The 21371-nt window shown below is 33.5% G+C and overlaps 2 protein-coding genes across 5 annotated transcripts in view; one reads left to right on the forward strand and one right to left on the reverse strand.

The window, feature by feature from the left end:
• Positions 1-21371, forward strand: part of LOC129808274 (6-phosphofructo-2-kinase/fructose-2,6-bisphosphatase-like) — a 114243-nt gene that overhangs the window by 47163 nt on the left and 45709 nt on the right. The window lies entirely within an intron of this gene.
• Positions 1-21371, reverse strand: part of LOC129808275 (alpha-N-acetylgalactosaminidase) — a 62001-nt gene that overhangs the window by 20001 nt on the left and 20629 nt on the right. The gene's annotated exons all lie outside the window — the stretch shown is intronic.

The raw sequence follows: 21371 nt of genomic DNA on the forward strand, positions 1-21371 counted from the left end.
TTACATGTTTAATGCAAAATTTACGATGAAAATCATGGTAAAGCAGCCAAAAAATTTTTACTGTGCAGTCTCCATGAGTGACTGATCGGCGTCGATAGTCCCCATAATCAGATGATCGGCAGTCATTAGTCAGTCGATCACTCGATCTGCAACTCACGGTTCTCTCTCTGACCATGACCTGAGTAATAATAGAGTATTATTGCAGATTTCCATTTCGGAATACTCAGCCTAAGGGACACTACACATCACTCTATATCGGCAAGAGTGCCTTGCCCTGGATGATTTTTCTTTATCCGTATACTTCATGTGAGCAACTCATATGCACCATGAATTAAGTCGCTTGAGCGTGGTTTCAGTTTTAGGTCAAAACAGTTTATTTTGAATTTCCGATTGATCGAACAAGTTTGCGAAGGGCGTTCCGAAAACTTCCAAAGTTTCTATCTTTAACCGATTAATCTACAATGAATAGTTTAATGCGAAAGTTTTGATTATCACTTGTTATTTTAAATACTTTTAAAATAAGAATTACTAAAAAGAGGTCTAACAAAAACTTTAAAATGTTATGTGCAATAGATTTGTCCATACACTGACAAAAAAAAGAGGGTGTGATTAACATTTTTTCCTCATAACTTTAACACTTTTTAGGTGTAAAAATATATCAAAATTTTTTAATGTTAATTTTACACCTTATTAAGGGTAAAATTAACATGAAGAAGGGTAATATTTACACCGATTTCGGATCAATACTGCAGGATAAAATAAACATTTCCGGCATGTTATTTTAACTTTTTCGGATTCGTACACTAAGAATTGTACATTACAAAACTTTTTGTCAATAATTTAATTTTTTAAGGAGTAACTTTTTGGGGGTCTACTGTAAAAATTAAATCAATATCTCCAACCATTTAGTCTACATGGAGATAAAATGGATTTAGTTCGTTCTGTATTTGTCTGCACCAATTTTAAAATTAATTCTTGTTGCTAGAAAAACTCTTGCTGCGTTTTAATTGAAACAATCTGCACCTGGAGTTTTCGATGATGTAGCGATTCTGTAATTGCATCTTTTTTTGCACGTTTGCTTGCGATGATTTCAAATGTGATTAATTGATCATTGAGAACGAGCCGATTAAACATACACAGTAAAAAATAATTACTACGATTATCGCGTGTAATGGGAGAGCATCGATTTTCGTAGTAATTTTCGCTGAATTTTTCTAGTTGAATTCAAGCCGTTGAATTTTTTTCTAAGTTGAAAATTTTTAGTTTAATATTTTTAGAGTTGAATTTAACGAGTTGAATTTAACGAACGAGTTGAATTTTTTTCTGTTTAATTTCGCTTAGTTGATTCGATTTAGTTGATTTCTCTTACTTAGTTGATTTTTTTTTGGTTTCTTTCTTTTCTATAAATTATAAATAAAACAAATTTGAATAACAGTAAATATATTTTTTATTATTTCCTTTAACTCTATCACAGGATATTTTTCAATGTGTTGTACGACGTAATAGTCATTGAAAGCGCTTCTCACAGCATTTTGTATGCATCAGCGGCCTGGGCATAAATACAATGTATTCCGGAATGTCCTTGTCTAAAAAAGAATAAAAATTATAAATAAAAAAGTAAGATATGGGAAAATTTGTGTAATAACAAGCATTATAGTTAAGTTTTAAAATTACAATCTAATTTTAAGAGGTTACGTGGGTCGCGCATTCTATGAAAAAAAAAATAGAATATTTCCCTGACATAATTTTTCAACATAACAAACCAAAAAACAATTCGAGCTCTTAAGCATATGAATGTACAACATTTTAACTATATTTTCTGAAATTTTTATTTCAAAATTTTAAAATTTCAGATGTTGGGACCTGATTTTTGGAGGTTATTGAGAAATTACATTTTTTATATTGATCACAACTTATTATACAAGACAAAACGTGGTGTAAAATACGCCAAAAATTGTATTTTTTTGTGTAAAATTCTACCAAAAATCCAAATTTTATTTTTAAAAAAATTGTATCGTTCAACTGCGAGATTAACTCATCAACCAACAGGAAATATTAGTTTTTTGATTTCTGATGAATACATTCTAAGAAATCTTGCCCACGGAAAAACATCTTTTTTCAAAATAAATCTTTGAAAATCAGGTCCTAATTGCTGAATTTTAAAGATTTTTAATTGAAAATTTTAGAAAATATTTTTTAAATGTTGTAATTTTATATGCTTAAGAACTTAAATAAAAATCTGTCGGTCTGTCGAAAAAAAATTAGAGAACATTATGGTGTTTTCCTCAACAATACTTATATCTTTACAACCATATGGCTCGTAGAATTTTTATTGTGTAAACTTACCTAAATTTGTATGAATGGCACTCCATCTGGAGGTTAAATATCGGTCCCCACCTGTGAATATTAAGATCAAAATAAATTTTAAAAGAAAAAACAATATTCTATATCTAAAATCATTTTTACAAAAATGGATGACAAAACGTCCTAGATTTGCAGAATTCTCAACTAACGAAATAGATATTTCCGTGAATATTTTCATTTTAGATGAGGGTATGATACATACCAACTTACTACAGATTGAATTAATTCATGAATGGCAAATAAAACAAAGAGCGGTAAAAAAATGATTAGGAAAACAGTAAATTTTGTCAAAAATTTAATTTTATTACAATAAATTCAGCCATTTAGACATATCCAAAATGTTTAGAAAAGAAAGGTATGTGAATTTTGATTTCAAGTTGAATAGAACTGAATTTATATTTCGTCGGTTGTGTCTACCTCTATCGTATCTGCATTCGTTTTGTATCTGCATTCCGTGCAAGCTACAGTACAGACGTCCTCTCTTGCGTAAAATGCTGACACAAAAGAAATGCAGATACGACAGAGGTAGACGCAACCGACGATTTATTTATTTATTTACCTTTGAGTTCTACCAGTAAAAAAAATACGCAATGGAAATATTCTCTGAAATGGTTAAACCTGAGAAAACTTTTCAGAATTAATAGGATTACTAAAAAATTTTATTAATATAGCTAAATTTTGAAAAATTACTTTAGGGGTACAGAATCTAAGGCAAAAGTTCGAGCATTCTGCAAAGCTTGAATGCTTTGCGCCCTGTTTTACTCTAATGGGCAAAAAAAATTGTTTTGCTCATTTTGCTCCCTTAAGCCCATTTTGAGACTTAAGCGACCTAAGGGACACACGTTTGGAGCACTAGAGTTTTCTTTTGCCTGGATTTGTCTATTTTGAGAGATCAGACAGTCAGATTCAGATTTCCATACGTGGAGCCCGTGGAGCTGATTAATGTCGACTGTATTCCAACATTTCATAAAAATTCTAACTCTTTTCGTGAATTTCTCACAATCCAGGAAATCTGTCTGACTTCCTGTGTCCCTGGGTTTAGTAAAATGGCCAAAAACTTACCGTAAAATTGTGAAAAAATGTTGAGATTGTCTGCTTCCTTTTGCACTTGTTTGCACAATGACACCTTGTGAACTTCTAAAGCCGCTGCCGCAGTTGGCTTTTCATTACAACGATAATTGGTTGAAAATTCAAGTAAAGTTGAATTTTACAACGATTATCGTTCAAAAGCTCAACTTAAGGTTTAAAATTGCCACAATAATCAGATGAAAATTTAAACTTTTAGTTGAATATTCAACTAAAGTTAAATATTCAACTAATAGTTTAATTTTCAAGTGTAAGTTGAATTTTACAGCAATAATCGCTTGAAATTTCAACTTTTTCTTCTAAAATTACTACGATTATTGGTTTAATATCGGGAATTCAACTAGAAAAATTCATCTTGTTTTTACTGTGTACCTAGCATATGCTGTATATAAGCATTTTTCAACAACATTTTTTGCGGTATTTCATGGCATTTTTCAAAATATCATAATTAAGATCTCATTAAATATGTAGAGCTCAATGGAGAATAAGAAAAAAGAGTCAGGTAGAGACATGGATATGTGGTGTTATTTGATGTAGTCAGAAAAAGACAATTAATATGGCAAAATTGAAAGACTTTTGTATACTGCTACTGACTCAAAAATTGCATAAGGTCGTGTGAAAATAGCGCAAAACTTATGCAATTTATGCGAAGTCGCGTCTATCTTCACTAAATATGTACAATGTTGAATTTATTTTGTTGTTGTGCATGGGAGTTAGAGAAAGAGAGTGCTGAAGATTGAATGAAACATGAGGTGGGTTTAGGAGATGTAAAGAATTCAATGGGCACGTAGAATTAACACCGTCAATTCCTCTATGACTTTGATTGTGATTAATCGATCCTTCTTCTTTGGCGTTTCCCACTTCTATCAATATTTCTCTTTTTTTTGCAAATTATTTTTGTTAACTTCTTGATACACTTGCTCCAATGTCAATTGATGGTTTCTTGGGTGTTTTGTTGTGCAAGAACTAAATAGTGGGAGGGAAATATTTACATGTGTTGTTTGTGTCGTGTATTGAAATTAGCAAGTGACGGTAACTGCTATTGTACTAAAATATGTACTAAGTTAATAATTATTGTACATAGAGGGAGTTACTGTTAGTGAAAGAATGAGAAGGTCACTTGTAGCTGAACCTTCGGAGAGACAACATCTAATAAAAGTAAGTCTGTAAATAAACTTTAATATCCTTCCCCAAAAGTGTGTGTTCATTCGTATCGGCTGAAAAATCCACTCGACCACCACGGATTTATCAGCTGGCGACGGGAAAACTGAGAAAAAGCCAGTGATCGCGAAGATGCCTACGGAATATGAAGAGGGCACGTCGAAAAACGTGGTCACCGCGTGTGGAAAATTTCCCGCGGCAGACCCTGAAGAAGACTTTGTGGGGTACAAAGATCGCGTGGAACAGTATTTCATCGCCGGAAGTGTTCCAGAATCATTGAGAGTTGCGTCATTAATCGCTAATATGTCCAACGAAGTATATAAAACCCTCAAGAAGCTTTCTTACCCGAAATTGCCCAGCCAGATGACTTTCAAAGAAATTATGGCGCTTTTGGGTCATCATTATAAGAAGACAGTGAATATCCGCTCTGAGAGGTTTAAATTTCACCAAGCAAATCAGCAGATTGGTGAAAATATTAGCGATTATATTCTACGACTCCGTGGGTTAGCCGAGAGCTGTGAATTTGGAGAGTATTTGCCATCTGAAACAAAAGATTGCGCAAAACTGAAGCAGCTTGCGCTCGAAGACAGTCTAATGGACAGATTCGTCAGTGGTCTTCGCAGTGAATATATTCAGCAGCAAGTCCTGGCAAGTGAAAAAGCTAATTTCAAGGAAATGTGTGAATATGCATTGAACTTGGAAATGGCGTCTAAGGAGGAGAAGAACATTCACGGGGGGCAAAATGTCCAAAAAGTCTCTACAAAGTCACATCATGGCGGTCGTCATAACCAAAATGGCGCTAAGCCGAAGTCCAAAGTGAAGACATCCGTTGGTAGAGCAGCAGAGACACCCACCAAAAGTGACAGCAAATCGTTGTGTCGTCGCTGTGGGAAGTATTCCCATGACTCGGATAAATGTCCAGCCAAGGATTGGAAGTGCTTTGTTTGTTCGAAGAAAGGACACACATCAAAAGTTTGTCGTGATAAGCAGAGTTCCAGCAAGGGGAGTGTCCAGTATATCAACGAGATAACCGGAGCATCGCTTGAGCATCGTCCGGAGACAGTTACGCTGAAGATAGAGGGGGAACCGGTGACTATGGAGGTGGATTCAGGATCGGGGCCGTCACTTCTTTCGATTCAGGATTATAAAGCTAAGTTAAAACATTTGCCTTTGAAAAAATTCACATGTAAATTAAAATCCTTCACTTCACAGTCAATTCAGGTGGTAGGAGAAATCACGGTTCATGTGGAATTGGCGAACTCGGCAGTGTTTGAACTTCCATTGATCATTGTGAAGAAAAAAGAGAACTTCAACCCTCTCTTTGGACGTTGCTGGCTTGACACGATGAATCCTAGTTGGAGGAAAAGTCTGGTCTTCAACGTGAATACTCCAACTGAAACAGGTGTCGTGAATACGATTAATACCGATATGCAAAAAGAAATACTGAGTAAGTACCCGTCTGTTATTTCTCAAAATCCAAATCAGGCGATTGTGGGGTTTAAGGCTGATGTTCAAGTTCAATGTCAACCCATATTTCACAGAGCATATCAGGTGCCTATCAGGCTCCAAGATAAAGTAGAGGCTGAATTGAATCGTCTAGAGTCCGAAGGGATAATTGAAAAAGTCTCACATTCATTATGGGCCAGTCCAATTGTCGTGGTACCCAAGACTAATGGGGATATTCGGTTGTGCATGGACGCTAAAGTAACAATAAACCCATTTATGAAAGTTGATCAATATCCTTTGCCACATATTGAGGACATTTTTACGTCTTTGGTCAATTGTAATTGTTTTACAATAATTGATTTGTCAAATGCATACTTACAACTCGAACTAACTGACCAGTCAAAAGAAATCCTCACAGTCAATACCCATAAGGGGTTATATCGCTATAACCGTCTCCCTTTTGGAGTTTCATCCGCGGTTGCCATTTTTCAAAATATCATAGAAAGGATATTGTCTGATATTGAAGGCGTTAGGGCTTTTCTGGATGATCTCATCATAGGGGGAAAGGATAAAGCGGAATGTGAGAAACGAGTTCATGAAGTCCTGAAGAGATTGAATGATCATAAAGTTAAGATTAATCTCGCAAAAAGTTCGTTTTACCAAGAGTCAGTCGAGTATTTGGGGCATATGTTGTCTCATAATCAGATTAAGCCCAATCCAAAAAAGATTGAGGCTATCATGAACGCTCCGTCTCCGAAAACTGTCAAGGAATTGCAAGCGTTTTTGGGTCTGATTAATTATTACAGGAAGTTTATACCTGATCTCAGTGCGAAATTAAATTGTCTTTACGCATTGCTCAAAAAAGGAGTTAAGTTTAATTGGTCTCGCGAATGTGAAACCGTTTTCAGTGAAGTCAAGTCACTCCTAACTAAAGAATCGGTTTTGGAAATATTTGATCCAAAAAAACCTGTCATTATCACTACAGATGCATCTCCTTATGGAGTATCTGCTGTATTAAGTCATTCGGTCGGTTCAATTGAGAAACCAGTCATGTTTGCCAGTAGTGTTCTTTCTAACGCTGAAAAGAATTACTCGCAATTGCATCGCGAAGCACTTGCAGTCGTGTTTGCTTGCAAAAGATTTTTCAAGTACATTTATGGAAAACCATTTGTCTTGTACACTGATTCTCAAGCTTTAAAAGAGATTTTCAGTCCGTCAAAGAATAATGCTTCTGTTGCTGCTGCCAGATTGCAACGATGGGCAGTACAGCTTTCGATCTATTCTTATAAAATTGTTCACAAGAGCGCAAAAAATTTACAAAATGCTGATGCATTGTCAAGACTTCCGTTGAAAGAATCTACGGGAATCACAGAATTTCAAATAAAAACTATCGATTTAATTTCGTCACTAAAGATCAAGTCCGATGAGATCAAGACGGAATTAAGTAAAGATGTCGTTTTGTCAAAAGTCTACAAGTTTGTCATGTGGGGTTGGCCTACAAAAATCGATAGTGATGAAGTCAAAAAATATTTCAAAATTAGAAATGAGTTGTCAGTCGAAAATGAGCTCTTGTTTTACAGAAATCGTTTAATTATGCCGTTCAAGTTAAGGCAGAGAACATTGTGTTTGCTTCATGAAAACCATAGTGGTATAGTCTTGATGAAGAAACTTTCGCGCAGTTATGTCTGGTGGCCAAATCTTTCTGTTGAAATTGAATCATGGGTCAGATCTTGTATGCCTTGCCAGAAAACTCAAAATGTACCTAAACCAAAAATTGAAACCAAGTGGGCTCAGACGACGTATCCTTTTGAGCGAATCCATTTGGACTTTTTCCATTTTGGGGGTAAGACTTACTTAATCTTGGTCGATTCATTCAGTAAGTATATTGATGTTCATTCAATGTCATCCACCACCGCGCAAATGGTAATTTCTAAATTGAGCAAAGTCTTTAATCAATTTGGTTTGCCAAAGAAAATCGTAACCGATAACGGTCCACCGTTTTCATCCTCTCAATTCAGTGCCTATTGTGTGGAAAATGATATAGAGCTTGAGCACAGTCCAGCTTTTTTCCCTCAGTCGAATGGTCTGGCTGAAAGAGGAGTCCAGACGGTGAAACGCGTTTTGAAGAAATTTTTGCTGTGTCAGGAAGGAAAAGTCTCAAACGAAAAATTGATAGAAAAATTTCTGTTGCATTACAGAAACGCGCCAAACACTGTCAGTTCGACAAGTCCTAATGAAGTCGTGTTTTCATATAAACCAAAAACACAATTAGATTTTTTGAGACAAAAAGATCAAGTTGAAACTGATGATTCAGATTCTGTGAGCGAAGATTTAAATCAATCAAGAGAATCCATTAGAGTAGTTGAGTACAAACCTGAAGAAAAAGCGTTTTATAAGAATTCTCGAGTTGGATTTGAAAAATGGATTCCATGTGAAATTAAAGTCAAAGTCTCACCAACATTGTACATAATTGAAGTTGAAGGAATCATCCGGAAGGTTTCAGTCTATCAGTTGAGGAAGTACAAGAAACCATTTGCTAATAATTTTAATAGCTATAAAGATTTTGAATTAACAGAGTCTCCGAAACGCAAAATTGTCAAAAGAAAACCAAGCAGATTACCTCAAAGTTTGAATTTGTCAAGAGAGGACAAAAATCTTTTCAAGAAAAAGAAGAAGAAGGTAATAGTCCCGAAAACAGTAGTTACCAGGTCAGATGCAAAGAAGCTATCTAATAACGAAACAGACTAATTTCAATAATTGTAAATAGTTTGATTAAGATTGTACAAAGTTAGATTAAGAATTTTTTTATACTGAAGTAATATCAAAAAATTAGGGGGAAATTGTCGTGTATTGAAATTAGCAAGTGACGGTAACTGCTATTGTACTAAAATATGTACTAAGTTAATAATTATTGTACATAGAGGGAGTTACTGTTAGTGAAAGAATGAGAAGGTCACTTGTAGCTGAACCTTCGGAGAGACAACATCTAATAAAAGTAAGTCTGTAAATAAACTTTAATATCCTTCCCCAAAAGTGTGTGTTCATTCGTATCGGCTGAAAAATCCACTCGACCACCACGGATTTATCAGTTTGCAAAATACACTGAGAAGAAAACGGATGTAATATAAGCATAAATCAGGGGTTCATTTAACACATTTATGGCATCGTAGAGTGTAAAGTTTACCATAAACGTGAGTTGGTTGATGAAAATTTGGAAATGGACTATTTTTGTGAGAGTAATGCCCAACGCACAATCACTTTTGTTTAGTAAACATGTTTTTGACATTTCAATGAGAGTGAGTGAGATCTAGATCTAGTCATCTCGCTCTCTCTCATAGGAAATTTTGAAAACATGTTTACAAACAAAAGTTATTGTGCGCTGGGCATAATGACTAGCGCACAATAACTTTTGTTTGTAAACATGTTTTCAAAATTTCCTATGAGAGAGAGCGAGATGACTAGATCTAGGTCTCACTCACTCTCATTGAAATGTCAAAAACATGTTTACTAAACAAAAGTTATTGTGCGTTGGGCATAAGAAGCAGCTAATTGACTGGATTATAAATGATCATGAGAGGAAAATATTGACACAATGTTCAAAATAATAAGGTGACTAATTTAAATAGGGTCTAATTTTTACACTTTATTTAAAAGCCTTTCCGGTGTTGAAACTGCACATAAAAAATATTTCGTAAAATTGGTAGTAAATTTTTGTGAATTCCTACTGGGGACTTCCGAAATGGTCGAAAATTGTATAAGCCACAAAAATGTTCGTATGACTTTGTAATTGACGAATATTTTTTGTTCCATTACAAACATTTGTTCGTAAATGTTTGTAAACACACAGAAAAATGTTCGTAAAATTTTGTCATTGGTTCGTAAAGTTTTGCCAGACCAACAAAGATGTCAAGTTATCATGTTACCAAGAAGGTTTGGTGAAAAAAGTGCAACCTTTACAAACTTGTTTGTGAGTGTCACGATTTACGATCATTTTGTAAGTCCCTAATAATTTTTTTTGTGTACAATAATATTGAATGATTTGCCCCTAACTAAGCGTTAGATTTCTCTAAGTTTGAGTCGCCTAAAATTTGGTATTTATTTTTGGTGTTAATCCAAACCTCATTGTTACACATATTTTTAACCTGATCTCCTGGACCACTTTTTCTCAGTGTAACTTCAAATGAATGTCTCGATCACCAATTTTTAGAGTTCCTCTCTATATCGTGATTTGTGATCAATATCTCATCGATGATTTTTTGCACCATCCAGATTTTATATTCTTTTCAATTGGGATAAATTTGCTAACAAATCTCTAAGGCGTTGTTATAATAATAAACAATTTATCTGTCGATAAAAGAAATGAATTCAACATGAGATTTCTGAAAGTGTCGTAATTAAAATGGTACATAAAATGGATGGGAATGTCCTTATAAGAAGTAAAAGAGAGACGCTCATGGAAGGTGTTACACAGACTATCAATTACTTCTGTTTCTAATTAACAACAATATAAGATGTATTTCATTGAAATTCATTAACTTTTTCGCTTCAGCACATTGAAATTAAAATTTATGTTTCTTCCAATGTATTATATATACAATCTGATCCGAGTCTGTGGAAATAAATGCATATATGTTTTTTTCCTGCGAAGGAGGTGCCATTTAGTGTGTAAATTAATAGATTTTATAACATCATAAAGCACTAAAATTTTGATCAATTTAAAACAAATATTGGGTCAGACGTATAGTGCGAGTTACTCTGAACAAATTGGTGAGAAAGAGTAGAATTACCGTATGTGGCCTTAGACAGAACATTTAATTATAAGGTGGGGTATCTGGTGTACACAATGTGCATTAAATTTAAACTTTACGAGCTAAAAATCGAAATTCTGACAGAAATTAAGATTTGAGGTAATAAATAATAAATTGTTTCTCAATTACAAATTACAAATATTTGAACGTCAAATGAAAAGGAATTACAAGAGACGGAAAAGAAAATTATAAAGCACCGTGCGTGTTAAAAATCAAAAAGAAACAAAAATTATATAAAAACGCAAACTAATTAAAAAGCAAACTTAAGGCATGTGCCACAGAGAGAACATGAAACTCGGGAAGAATTGCACAAAGAGACTAAAAGATATTCTCTGTGAATTCGATAGACCTTGAAAAGATTTATTTAATGCCAAATACTGACTCTTAATTTAATATGAACATGGTTAGAATCCAAGAAGCGTTTAAAAATGAATGGTCTTCTGTAATTTTTTTTCTTGTAGGAATCTCGAGCAAAATTTATTGTAAATATCATATAGGTCTTTTAGTTCATATCAAGAAGCCCTTTCATCTTCATATCACCTTGCAAAACTTTACAAGAAAGAAATTTAAATAGCAGGGAAACCTGGGATAAAATCAACCAATAGGCAGAAACTCTGAAAATTTTCTTCCATATGTTCTTGCAGGATATTTTCCTTTACTTAGAAGGGGAATATACTTTTTAGAGCCATTTTCTAAAAGTCGGCTTTAAGTAATGGGGTAATTTGTGACTCATTGATCTGCTTTACTACAAGACTCACGTAAGTGAAAGAAATGTCCAATTGAGGAATTCTTATAGGAAATATATTCCTCTAGAGCTTTATAAACTGTTTTTGACAAGGAAAGCATATTCTCTGGCTAATAGGGGAAACTGGGGCACCACCAAACACGGGGTACCACCAAACACTAATTTTTATTTCTAAACTACTAGGACTATTACGACCATTCCTTCAGTATACAAGCATCCCTATAGTGCCTATAAATTCCTATCGGTCTTATCCTCTGATATCCAATATCCGATTAAAAAATCGCAGTGTTTGGTGGTACCCCGTGTTTGGTGGTGCCCCAGTTTCCCCTACTTTTCAAATCGTAACATATCAAGTGACTTCTTTAAACGAAAATATTTTAGTTCAAGAATTAATCAAGCTCATTTAGAATATATCTCAGGTTTGGACGTCCTTGTAATTTGTTACAGGATTTTCGTATTTTTCTGTCTATTCGAAGGAGTTAAGAATAGGCAGAAAAGGCGAACTGGAGACGAAAAGATGAGTTCCTTAATACAGATTTTTGCTTTATTATGCCCCATACCTTTTGCTACGTTTTACCCCGATTGGTCATTTTTTATTAAAGAATTTCTAAGGAAAAGATTATTCGGAGAATCCTAAAACAAACACCGGATTTGAGTTCAGTTTTTGAAAGTTACTCTCGATATACTGAATATCGCAAAAAAATAATTTGGCAGAAGTTTGTAAGGTTATTGAATCATGTGTCGACCTTGACCAAGAATGTTGGATCATCATCCCAAAATGAAATGATTTTTTTGTAAGATATTATTTGTCGCCTTTTTTCGCTTTTAATAAAATATTTTCTGCAACGTGTATTTCATTAGTTACTAATGCAAGACACTTTGCAAAAAAACAATTAGGCAAAAAGCACCGAATTATTTTCAAAAAAAAAAAGATTTTTATCTGGGCGACGATCGAACTTTCATGATTGAGATACCCTTCACTTGTACTATATGAAGTCATGAACTTTCAAATTTTAGAATTTTTAAACTTCGATTTACTTAAAAACCGTAAGTTTTGACGCAAGTAATCACAATGCGTAGAGGAATTTAGAATAATTATTAAAAATTATATCTTAAAATTATTTCCATTTTAAAGCTAGAACTCAAGGAAAGAGCAGTTATGTAGACAATCCGCTTTATTTTAACTTGCCATCGGCCTGGTGTCCAAACCGTAAGAGAAACCGACTTTCGATCTTCGATAACCCCCTCATAAGTGAAAATTATTTCCAGACGTTTTTTCCTATATCCCCTCCATCCTCTCTAAAACCATGTTTTTGGTTATTTTGAAAACGACTCCTAGAATTTTTTCGTATTCGGATATGTCTTGAAGGTAATCAAGGTAAATATTTCGTCCATAGATTTCTATGACCGAGAAACATTTCGATGTCGAATTTTTGAAAGTAAGTTGAACCGTTTTGGAGGGCCTTCTAATAAACCGGTTGTGCTTAAATTTGAATTTTTTGAAAAGCATTGAACTTTCTTACCCGTTTGCGTTGGGTTTTAATCGCCAATGAGTCGATAAAGTACCTGCAAATGCTTTGCCTCTCTCGAATTTAGTTTTTTATTTATCCGTGTGCTTGTTGTTTATGCTAAATATTCTAAAATATACTATTTTTAAGCAATTTTCTATTTTAGAATAGTTATTTTCTAAACACTCCGCAACACTGGGATGCCTTTCCATATTTTTTTTACAAGAATTTTTTCAAATATAGAACTTTTAAAGAGTTTCATGAAGGTTAGGAATGATAAAAATTTAAGGTCTCGATCTCTTTAATCTTGGGCGATATCCTGATTCTGAAATTATTGAATTGTGACATTTTGCCCCAGGTTCCTTTAGCATGTTATCATTAGCATACACATTTCAATTTTAAGACGATTCATATCAATATTGTAGCTAATATACATACAAAAGAGTATTTTTTTATTTCTTAAAAAAAATTAAGTGATGACTTATTTAGTGATAAATAAGTGGACCCCGTTAAAGAAAATCGGTTAAAATTGAAAATTACATTGAGGAGTAATACTTGAGCTAGTGAAATAAATTCAAATAAATTTTCCTATACCATGTTTGGCTTTTATCACTAAACTTTTCAGCGTTGTAACAAAATATTATATATTAAATGTCAAAAAATTCATTTGAACGATCCTGGTATAATAAATTAAAAGATACAAGAACATACAACCAGGGGCTCTAATATCGTTTTATCCTGGAGGTTGCAAGCATTGCTAAGACGGCGATGGACGCATTTGAAAAAGACGGGGGGAAGAGAATTTTAAATATCGAACGGAAAAATGTTTTTTCTTGTTTATTTTTTGTTGAACATTCTTACACTATATTGACTAATAGAAGTATTTAAATGTTTTTGTTACGAAGTTAAGTAATTCATTTGCTTCCTGTATATTTACAACATTTACAAGCATTTGAATTTAATTAACCCTTTAAGGACGAGAGGGTCAACGGGGGTCTGAAAAAATAATTTTTCTGACTTTAAAGCAAAACAAAGCTTTAGAACTATGTAGGAAAAATTTCGTTTTGAGTCACCGGTGACCCAATCGCCCTTTTAAAGGGTTAAAGTGAAGGAACAGCTTCTAAAAAGCAATCAAAATACAGTTACGGTAATTATTGATTCAACTGACGATTGCTCGTAAAGCTCGTAAATATGGTAAATATCCACAAAAAAAATCTTCTGACAAATTTCAGGCTGTAAAATCTCAATTTCTGTATTCAATTGACCTTTAAAAATTGGAAATGTATCAAATTTGAAAAAGAGCAAGAAAAGAAGCTTAGCAAGTGACCTTTATTGGTATTTTGAGGAGCTTCTCTACTTTTCATCAATCGCTTTTTGAGCGATGTATATCCCAAATCTTCAGTATATATTTCTTGATGCATATCTTAAGAAAGGTTAATAACTTATGGTAATAGAAATATAATGACCTTTTGTGAATTTTTATCTGACTGCAATTTGAGAGTATCTTCAAATCTTTCTTTTAAAAGTCTGATGGATTTTGCAATTTGGCCTCTTTGAGATCGATGTCCTTCTCTTTGAGTTTTCAGAATCAAATTCAGTTTTTGGGTAGGTTCAATTTTGGATATTTTTTAGCGTTTTTTTTTTTAATAGAAAAATCCGTAATTGGGACTATTAATATTGATTGATATCTCTCTTTGTCCCTGGTTAGCAATAATGGTTTTTTTTGGTGCGACCTCATGCAATTAAATGCTGCGCGGGGAGTATATTTTAAATGTAATTTGCTAAGAAAGGTATATAAAATATTTTGTAAGAAAGAGATTTTTCCAGTGTGATTAAGAGTATAGAGTAATTTGTCAAACAAAATGCTGTAGGTTAAGCAAATAAATTGGAGAGAATCTCTTAAGGACAACTGTCAATAAAAGTTGGTCAAGATGGTGTGGTAGGTTCTCACTTAGCATTAACATAACACGTTCTTACACCATTTTAATGAGTTTGTCCATATTTTTCCTGGACTAAAGCAATGAATAATATGAAGACACCCACTTGATCACGATCTTTTGCCATCCAATCTTAATGCCTTCTTCACTAAATTTACATAAAGAGAGAGATATGCGAGAATAGTTATGCATTCTTCTATAACCGTTTTCAATATCATCGAGCTTAGGTGATTGACAACACCCAAGATGAATTTTAACTTGGTGATAGGGCATTTAATAAACCGTTAAGTGAAGATTTCTATGGCAAAAGGAAATGAGATTTAGGAAGAGGTTTTTCTTAAGACATTATCACATAGTTTTGTGTTTGATCCCAATCTGTTGAGCTTCATTTGCCTCTCAATGAACAAAAAAAGATGCTATTGTGTCGTCTTAACGTTATGCCATGGGCAAATGGATGGAATTTTAGTTGGTTTGAATGCAATAATGAGAAAGGCAAAGAGGAGGCATATTTTGGGTTGGAAAAAGAAGGCGAAAACTAATGTAAAATTGCCAAATTTCCATAATTATATCATTCACTTCAGATGAATTAGAGTCTCTCCGTTGGCATAGCTTCTCTTACTTTTTCCTCTGTTATGATTTTTTTTTACTTTTCTCTTTTTTTTTGTTGTTATCTCTCTCTCATGAGGAAATTACTATAATAATCGCGATGATGTGCCTCTTTCTTTACATAATTCTCCATCACACTTTGCATATGATGGGGTTGTGTGTACATATTAAATTAACTGATTTCAATTTTTACAAAATTACTCAATATTTATTGGATGCACTTTCTGATTTACTGCATTTATTTTTTTTTGATGGTCTTCAACATGAATTGCAATTAGTGAAGGAAAAGAAAAATATTTTGAACAAAACATTGTTTGCATTCTGGACATTGGGGCATTGAGTTATTTAATTTTTTCGTGCATTGCTAAAAATTTTCCTGCATTTGATTAGATTACTGAGAAAAGAGGCTTTTCGTTTGTATAGGAGAAAGTTTTAATACATTGCAGTTTAAATGGATAAATGTGTAAAAATATTTCAATCATTTTTACCAAAGGTACTATCAATTATCGGTTTTCTGACAAGCATTACTCAAAAAGGAAGCTTTATACAGTAGCATTTTAATGGAAGATTTCTCAATGGATCGATTTTTCGCAGAGAATTACATCGTGAATCATTTCCGAAAGGTATATAGCCAAGACAGCTAAAGTATTGGAGGTTAATGAAGAGCAAAGTGTCAATCAAAATTTCGTTTAGATCAAGAGGATCGTCATTGCCATAAACCATATGCCTTTCATTTATTGTCTGGCTTAGAGGTTTGCTTTGGATTTGAGGTTATATTGAACTTAACCTCAAAGAAACGGGCTATAGTTTAGGACGTTTAAAGATTTCATTGAAGATTTGTAATGCAATCGAAATTTGGCAATAGAACACTTTGGCAGGTTTTTTAGGGCCCAAATAGATTCAGGCTGATCCTCGAGAATATTTAGCCTGTAAAATTTGGCAGTAAAATATTACGTTAACCCTTTAAGTACGATTGGGTCACCGGTGACCCAAGAATGAAATTGTTCATATGGCCATCTAATGTGATGTTTCGTTCTAAAAAGTCAAAAAAAGTGATTTTTTCTGACCCCCAATTTTTAACCTTCTCGTCCTTAAAGGGTTAAAGGAAATTTATGCAAAAGACTTCTAATTGATGATCCTAAAACCTCCGTGTTTGACAATTTGGAATAAATTTTTAATGTCGAATTTTACACGCTAAATATTTTCTAGGATTATCTTGAATCTTGATATCTTAGATCAAAAACATTTCGTGAAGTTAAAATGTCCATCAATTTCTTTCTCAAACGTTTTCAAACGTCCATTAAAACAAATTCAATTTAGTTCCATTCAATTTTGAACGCGAAAGAAAAGAATAGACAATTGTAAAACAATTGGTGAAAAGGGGATGTAAATTTTGATTTAAAGAAAATTTCCTGATGAAAAGGATAAGTTACCTTACAAATTGATATTGTGTGGCCGTATGCCGCAAACAAACCATTTCGATTTGTATAATTTGATTTCATCAAAATTATGGTACTTTTCATTATCTTTTACTCGCCCATTCTAAATTGTGATCGAAATTCAAAATCGAAATCGCCGTACAAATGAGATTGAAGCCATTTTGATTTTAGACAATCGGAAAAACCTCTGAGGGGGGGATAAAGCAAATTGTATACAGTAAATCTTTATTGATTTAATGTAAGAAATAAAAAAAAAATCTTTGTAGGAAAAACCTACAAAGAAACATCCAAGGTCTTTTACAGGTTTTCGATTTAAGGCCTAGCCATAGGGTTTAACTTCTCTAATTTCTTATCAGTCAAGATTTTTGATAAAATTTTTATTTGCGATTGAATATTAAGTTCAAATGATTCATAGGATTCTGAAAAAAGAATAAAATTGATTGCTGTTTAAGGTTTTGAGATCTTTAAGAGCTAAGGTTAATCTTAACACCGCTTTAAACTGATCTTTTCGAGTAGACAAATGATCATTTCAAAGTTGCTTCACTTTAAATGAGGCCTTTTAAAAGTTTTAAAGATCTTTGAATTATTTCAAACTCTATTAAAAAATTATATAAATTTGTTTTAATATAATTTTTCATATGAATTATTAATTTTTCAATAGAACTTTTATGCAAAAATGAAAAATAATGCAAATGAACTCTAAACGATGATCTTTCTCAGTGCAATTCCGAAAGTACAAACAGGCTGATTCTGAACACTGCTTAAAAAAATTGACGATAAAAGATCATCCCAAACTATCATACACTGAAGGTTTAGGATCAAGGATTAGCGTTTTTGCTTAAATTTCTAATAAATGTGGACACTATGATTGCAAGAAATCGTCTTATGTGCAACATCTTACGGAGAGGAACAGTCTGACCTTCTCATTACTCTAATCTTTACGATTTTAGGATTTCTCGACATTTGCCTACCATCACTGTCCTTTTTCCATCCCATTGACATTTCCAAAAATACCCAAAAACATCCAAAGCGAAGTTTTATATTAAGATATGAAGCTTAGCTTGATCTCCCAAATTTTAGGCTGATCCCCGAGTGTACCGTACCGATAGCATTATTCATTTTTCGGACTGACCCCAAAGCCGATACCTGTGTCTATTTAGGTGTTAAGACAGTTTAGTATAAATCTTTATACTGATCTCTCTGATGTTCGGCTCTCTGATAATCGGATGACATCTGTCAAGTACACGAGAATGTCAAAAATCCCCTTTCTCGAATAGGTTTTTATCTGTCATTTTCGGTCCGAATCACCTGAATATCAGAGAGCTCTGAATACTTCCAAATTTTAAAAGCTCGAGGATCAAACAAGACCGTCTTCAGACTGGTTTAGCCTAGTTTCCGAAGGTCTCAAAATCGTAAATGGTCACCAATTTAGTCTGTTCTTCTGATTCAAATTGATTAATTACCCTTAATAATCCATTTCTAAAGCGAAATTTTCCAAAAATGTTCGACTGATAAGAAATAAGAGGAGTTAAGCTTTATGGCTAAGCCTTATGCCCTAGACACACTTACGACTTAAGCCGAGAGACGACTTAGGGGGAAATGATGGAAAAGCAGTTTAACCATTATTTCTAATATAATTACGCTAAGCCGTCTCTCCGCTAATCCTCAGGTCTGTGAAGGCCCTTAGGTCTGAAGCCCGTATAAGTCTATTTGGGCTGTTAGACATTCAGACTAAAGATTTAACCGGTTTCACCTCGTTTCGGAAAGTCTACAATTTCAAGAGTTTCAAGAATTGAATGTTCTTATTCGAAAGTCTTAAGCCAAAATCTCTTCACAACAAATCTTCAAAGAAGTGTCGCAAGCCGAAATCTCTTCAAGAATCTGGCCTCTTAATAAGTTATTAAAGTTAAACCCTAAGGCTAAATCTTAGATCTGCAGTCCGCCTTAATTCTTGCTAAAATGTCGTTAATATATTTGTTAAATAAAAGCACAAGTGCGTACACAATTAGTGCAGATATGAATTACTTCTGCAATGCTTCTAGCGAACATTAAAACAAGAGAGTAAACAAAGATTTTTTCCAATGATTATCCCCTCTGGATCAATTGTTATTTCGGTGGAACTTTAATTGGACCTCCTCTTGTCCAAGATTCATGCAATAGTGCGGTGTGTATCATTTGCTGGGATGATGGCTGAATGGTATGAATCTCTTTTTTAGGAAAAGGTGTATTTGATGTGTGTTCCCAGGAGAGTCGAGACAGATAAAACAGGCCATCATCATTGGCCCCGCACAATTCCCCTGACTTTTTGTCTCTATATCTCAGCTGATATTTCGCAAGAGTTCGTGAGTATTTTGTACTTTTGTACAACATAGGAATTCAAATGGGATTTTGCAAAATCCATCACTAACACTGGAGGTTCTCTCTCTCTCTCTTTACAAAATGTGGAACCACGTATGGTTGAGACTCATAAGCGGCTGACATCAACTTTGAAATTAGTCAAAAGAGTTGGAGGCATTACATACAGTGCATGGACAAAGTCACAACCCACTGCTAATAGCTAGATATGTAATTTGCCTCAGTTGAAATAGGTCTCTTAGTCATAAATTTCTTATTGTTCATAATTGGGGGGTGTTAAATAATTACTGACACTCTTTTTAATTCGATAGTAGAGCATACCCGAGTCTTTTGAGGAGGATATTGCAAAAAAAAAAGAAGAATGCAGGAAAAGAGTGCTTTTAGAGAAGGTGTACAATAAAAGTACTTTTACGAAAAAAAAATTAAAGAAATCTTAAGAAATATCTGGTATTTATTGCAAAATTTGAAAGTAAAGCACAGAACCAGCAATTAATACAAAAAAAATCTGCAATAATAAAACAAAATGAAATATATTTCTATAAGAGTTAAACAGAGCATTTAAATAAGTCAAATAGAAGGGTAAGAAATATGGCATGTGCATCATCATTCGTAATTCATGGTGAAAATTATATAAGATGAATGGAAAAGAAATTTACCAAAAAAACAACTGAGTTGAAAAACCTCTTCAGGTAGCATGTTTACTCTTACGATATTTTGCACAATATATTTTGAAGAATCTCTCATAAGATAAACACAGACGTTTTTTTTTCGTTGATGGGAACTCTTCATTTTTTCTCCGTCCCATGCAAATTGCCTTTCAATTAGAATATGAATGTCAATGGTAAAAGAAGGGTAAACCAGCTCTGCTTGGTGAAATGCTCGAATTCGTTACTTTGATTCTACTCTGAAAGAAAAGGCTTGTACGGAGAATTGTTTCTTCGTTAAATCTTCGAAAACTGATGTTCTTTCTCTATTTGATAGAACTTTTTTTTTACATTTTATACCCGGAAGAACATCCTTTTGACAAAATTTTAACAAAACCCAGTTTGCCATCGATTTGATAAACGGTTTTTGACAAACTTTTAGTAGATGAAACTGACAAACCCTTTCTTGTAAAACACATGGAAGAACATCCTTTTGACAAACCTTTAAAAAAAACCCAGTTTGCCATTGATTTGATAAACCGTTTTTAACCAACTTTTTGTAAATGAAACTGACAAACCCTTTCTTAGAAAACACATGGAAGAACATCCCTTTGACAAACCTTTAACAGAACCCAGTTTTGCCGTCGATTGGACAAAACGTTTCTGACGACTTTTAGCAAAAGAAAATGATAAACCCTTTCTTTCGAATTACATTTAAGAACCTCCTTTTGACAAAATTTTAACAAAATTCAGTTTGCTATTGATTTGATAAACCGTTTTTAACAAACTTTTAGTAAATGAAACTGACAAACCCTTTCCTATAAAACACATGGGAGAACATCCTTTTGACAAAACTTTAACAAAACACAGTTAGCCATCGATTTGATAAACCGTTTTTAACAAATTTTTTGTTAAAGAAAAATCTGACGAATCCTTTTTTAAATGTACAGAAAAGTACATCCTTGCGACAAGATTTTAACAAAAAATTGACGAATCTTTTCTTGAAGAGATGACTTAAAAATTGGCTTTGCATTATTTGTTTGAAAGAGTAAAGCTATTACGTTGTTTACGATATCCTTAACGTTATCTACGTTTTGTTTTTCACCCCGATTTTAAGAGCTTAAGCCGTTCTGAATCGACTGTTATTTTATTGAAACTTCTACAAATTTGTACGGGATTCAAAGACATTTCAAATGAATCCAAATTGATCAATATTGGTTGAAATATGCGATTTCCAGAATGTTTTTAGCTCTTTAGAAAACGTTTGAAACG

This window comes from Phlebotomus papatasi, chromosome 3 (assembly GCF_024763615.1).
Source record: "Phlebotomus papatasi isolate M1 chromosome 3, Ppap_2.1, whole genome shotgun sequence".
NCBI lineage: Eukaryota > Metazoa > Arthropoda > Insecta > Diptera > Psychodidae > Phlebotomus > Phlebotomus papatasi.